Genomic DNA, 5,073 nt, shown 5'->3' on the forward strand with positions numbered 1-5,073 from the left:
TTCCGTCTTCAGAAATTGTCTGTCCATCTCTTCTAACATACCTTCTTCCTGCCAATTTATAAGCTATCGCTGGTTTGGGAAATCGTTTACTATCCATTGTATGTACATATTCGAACCAGGTGTCACGGTATTCGGTTATTCTGCTTGCAGCTGTCTGTACCTGTATGCAGTTCTTGTCACATTGTTTAGTTTTTTTGAGCGGCGTTTTGTTCTCTTAGAAATTTCACTTCCGCACTTAGTTTTTTACTAATGTTCACTCCCACGAAGAAATGATGGAAGAGCTATAGTTTTATAAAATTTTACGCTCATTTCTTGTCTGGTCTTATTTTTAAATTCATTATGAATGGTGCAACATAATTTCCAAATGTAGCCAATTTTACATATAAGTTTGTATTAGTGCCTAAGCCAGTTTGGCATCTCATCTAAGTGAAGGAGGACTCTTATTCTAAACTCACATTGTCGATAATGATCTTGGATCGTACAGGATCTTCTCTCCAGAAAGCCACCACTTTAGTCTTGGTTTTAGGTATCTTAAGATGGTAACAAGGTAATTCAGGTGGTTCAGTGCATGTTGTAAATCGTCTTCTTTTTCTTTCCATATCAAGACATCGTCTTCATAAACAAAAACTTTTAACGTGATGTCTATCTTAATATCTTTTTGGACGTTTTGGCTCCAGTTTAGGCTAATCTCATTAATACTCGTATTAAAAAGTTTGGGTGATACTCAGCCTTCCCTATGTTTGTTAAAGTTTCTTCTGTTCTTGTTTCAGCTATACTTATTACAATTTTATATTCTTTGTATAGAAGTCTTATGGCATTTACTAATTTGTTGGGATATCCATTGCTTTCCATTCTAATCCAAGTTTCTGTTAACATTATAAAATGCTTTAACCAAATCTATAAATACTGTGTGCGTTTGTAGATTATACGACAGCGTGCCGGAAAGTAATGCCTCCGAATTTTTTTATGTGAAAACTCTTAAAGCGTGTACATAAAACAAACGTTGTTAACAATCTTTAATCTTTATTCTCCATGCCTTCATATCTATTTCTAAACATAGTCCCCCTGGCGACGAAAACATTTCTCCCAGCGAGGGACCACCTCTGCTTGCATTGCTTCACCACTATCAAAGTTTTGGAAAGAGAAGAAAACCGGGTGGGGATGACAGATTACAGTGAACACAAGGCTGCAGATATCGCAGCGCTCGTGTGTGGTATGACATTTTCATGCTGAAGTAGATGGTACTCCATGTGTGGACGAGCTCTTCGAATTCGAAATTCGATTAGAGCACGCGGTTTCTCACGCACTGACATACAGTAATTACGTTACACACTGCTATGTTACACGCTACAATTCGGAGCCCTCTAGCGGCAGAGGGCTGCAATTCTCTATACATGAAGAATAAAGATGTCGAACGTTAATAACGTTTTTTTTTATTATTTAAAAAGCTTCAAGAGCTTTCACATAAAAAATTCGGAGGGACAGCTTTTCCGCACGCCGTCGATTCTCATCTTTTCTCTATTATGAAATTTATGTTGGCGAATTAAAAATGTCACCGAAAAAAAGTGGACAGGCTTTAGTATTAAGATTTCTTTTGATTATTTTCAGAATCCATCAGCTAGAAGTAGATGACCTGCTAAAATTTTGATATAGCAGAGCGTGGTTTTGATCCACGGACCTCTGGGTTGGCAACCCAACGCGCTGCCACTGCGCCACTCCGCTGTACACGTGTCTCAGCCTCCCCATAGTGTATTCTGCAGAATAAACCAAGTAGGGGCCGCCACCAGCACCCTCCGCGAAAGGGGGCCGCAGGTAGTTGCGCACGTCGCACTGCTTGCCGCCATGCTGCCCGAAGGACACTACCACCTACCGGCAAAAGAGAAAGTTACATCTGTGTTGCTGTTACATCTTTTGAACAGATTTTGAGTGCTCATTATAGGCGTGGACATGGTGGGTACGAACCTTTACAGAACAAAGCCGAAATAGTGTCCACGACCTCTTCTCGTACAGTCGTCACCGACCTGCAGGAAGGCACAGTTCCAATACAGAGCACTAAGTAAAGATGGCTGCAACATGCCCACCCAGCATGTGCCCCAAATTCCTAAAACGACACCCCTTCCTCTTCTACACAACTTAATCACAACAGTTGTGTTCAAGGCAAAGAAGGCTTGCCGAGCCTGTATTCAGTTCTACACACCAGACTGATTGTAATAGGTTTTAAAACAACACGGCCATGCTACGCTGTAGACATGTTAATCTATACTTCAACCTTCAGTCTGAAGACTGGTTTGACGCACCTCTCATCTAACCAGTTCTGTCCAAGCCTCTACATCTCTGCATAATTACTTCAACATACGTACATACATGGTGACAGTTATTAAACTATATGAAATAAAAGCCTCATAACTTCTGAACTGTTTACGTTAGGACGTTCAAACTGCACAGTCGGCCGCGGGGAATGATGGGAATTAGTATGCGCGTGCGCACGCGCCTTGTTGTTGTGGCCGTTTGCACGTGAAAATATCACCGTACATCGTGCCTGAGCGTATAGCGCTTGTTAAAACCTACTATGCGAGCAACAACAGTCCAACTGCTGCTCAAAGCAAGTTTGCGACAGAGTTCAAGCTGAAGACAACCGGTCCAAGTGTGCTAACAATTAAGAATTTGATTTGCAAGTTTGAGAGAACGGGTAGTATTCGTGTTGACAGCGTTGGAAAAGTCGGTCGTCCAAAAAGGGTGAAAATGCCTGAAAACATAAAGAAGACACGCGCTGCGTTTCAAACCAGCTCCAGGAAATCGATCAGACGAGCTGCACAACAGGTAGGAATCAAGCGGGAGGCACTGCGAGAAATTATTGTTGAAGACCTGCATCTCTTCCCATAGAAAATTGAAACCCATCAGCCACTAAGCCCCAGGGCCACGGAACAGCGGGTGTGTTTCACCAACACAATTGTCCACAGAAATGACGAACAGGACTTTGATGTGACTATGGTTTGGTTTAGCGACAAAGCTCACTTGCATTTGGAGTGGGGCCGTCAATAAGCAAAACTGGCGCATTTGAGAGACAGAATCCGCATTTCGCGATTGAGAAGTCTCTTCACTCTCAATGGGTGACCGTGTGGTGTGCAATGTCCACTCATGGCACTTTGGCTTCCTTGATGGCACTTTGACTACCGAAAGGTACGTGAAGGTTTTGGAAGATGATTCCATCCGCATTATCCAAAGTGACCCTGATTTCGACAAGATGTGGTTCATGCAAGACAGAGTTCGTCCCCATCGAAGCAGGAGAATGTCTCCGTCCTGGAGGAGCACTTTGGGGACGGCATTCTGGCTCTGGTGCACCCAGAGGCCACTGGCATTGGCCTCGATTGGCCGCCATATTCTCCGGTTATGAACCCATGCGACTCCTTTCTGTGGGGCTGTATTAAAAAATGGTTCAAATGGCTCTGAACACTATGGGACTTAACATCTATGGTCATCAGTCCCCTAGAGCTTAGAACTACTTAAACCTAACTAACCTAAGGACAGCACACAACACCCAGCCATCACGAGGCAGAGAAAATCCCTGACCCCGCCGGGAATCGAACCCGGGAACCCGGGCGTGGGAAGCGAGAACGCTACCGCACGACCACGAGATGCGGGCGGCTGTATTAAAGACAAGTTGTACAGCAATAACCCCAAAACCATTGCTGACTTGAAAACAGGAGGTCATCGACAACATCGATGTTCAGACACTTCAGCGGATCATGCAGAATTTCACTATTCGTCTATGTCACATCATCACCAATAATGGCAACCATATCGAGAATATCATAACCTAAATCCGAATATCTGTAGTGACGTTTGCATGTTGAATAAAGTGTGTGCAGGCCGTAGTTTGTAAATAATTTACGTTTTTTTCAGATAGTTCAATAACTGTCACCGTGTATTAATCTGTTTACTACATTCAAGTCTGGGTCTCCCTCTACAACTTACACACACACACTTCCCTCCATTACCAAATTGACGTTTCCATGATGCGTCAGGATGACAACTTCAGAAAATCTTTCCTAACAATTTAATTTGTGTTCGATGTTATCAAATTTCTTTTCTTGAGAAACGCCTTTTTTGCCGTTGCCAGTCTACACTTTATATCCTCTCTACTTCGATACCGTCTTTTTTTTCTGCCCAAATACCAAAACTCATAGACTAATCATATTCTATCAGCATCATATGATTTCATTCGATTACTCTCCATTACTCTTGATCTTTCTTTCTTGATGTTCCTCTTATAACCTGTTTTCAAGACGCTTTATATTTCTTTCGGCTGCTGTTCCAAATCCATTGTCATCTATGACAGAGTTGCAATGCCATCGGAAAACCACAAAGTTTTTATTTCTTCTGGAACTTTATTCCCCTTTCCAATTTCTCCTTGGTGTTCTTCACTGACTGCCCAAGCTATAGATTGAATAACACTGGGAAGAGGCTACAACCCTGTCTCATCCCATCTTTACTACTGTGTCGCTTTCACATTCTTCTGCTCTTATACTGCAACTGCAGTCTAGTTTTTATCTAAGTAGTAAATAAATTTTCACTGTCTGTATTTTACCCCTAATATCATCAAAATTTCAAAACGTGTATTCCAATCAACAATGTCCAGATCTTTCTGTAAATCTGCAGACCATATGAAGATAGAATTGCCTCCGTTCAGTCTACCTTCTAAGAGACGTCGTAGGTTCAGTATGTCCTCGTGTATTCCTACATTTATCCGAAACGCAAACTGATCTTTCTCGCAGTCGGTTTCTGCCACTTTTACCTTTCTTCTGTAAATAAGGGTGTACTTACTAAGATGGTTCGGTAGTATTCACACCTGTTAGCACCTGCCTTCTTTGGAATACAAATTATTATACTATTTTTGAAGTCAGAGAGTATGTCGCCTGTATGACATATTTTTCGTACTAGGTGAAATAGTTTTGTCATAGTTGACTCTCTCTTCCAGCGATCTCACTAAATAATTTGGGGTGAATGTCGTCTACTTCAGGGGACTTGTATCCATTTGCTTCTTTGAGCGCTTTGTCAAATATTTCATTCCTC

At 42.0% G+C, this 5,073-nt stretch overlaps 1 non-coding gene across 1 annotated transcript; it reads right to left on the reverse strand.

Annotated features, from left to right (window-relative positions):
• Positions 1-1,650: 1,650 nt before the first annotated feature.
• Trnag-gcc (transfer RNA glycine (anticodon GCC)) lies at positions 1,651-1,722 on the reverse strand. Its single transcript has one exon. It is a non-coding gene; the product is annotated as a tRNA-Gly (tRNA).
• Positions 1,723-5,073: the final 3,351 nt, after the last annotated feature.

The sequence above is a fragment of the Schistocerca cancellata genome, chromosome 3 (assembly GCF_023864275.1).
Source record: "Schistocerca cancellata isolate TAMUIC-IGC-003103 chromosome 3, iqSchCanc2.1, whole genome shotgun sequence".
Taxonomy (NCBI): domain Eukaryota; kingdom Metazoa; phylum Arthropoda; class Insecta; order Orthoptera; family Acrididae; genus Schistocerca; species Schistocerca cancellata.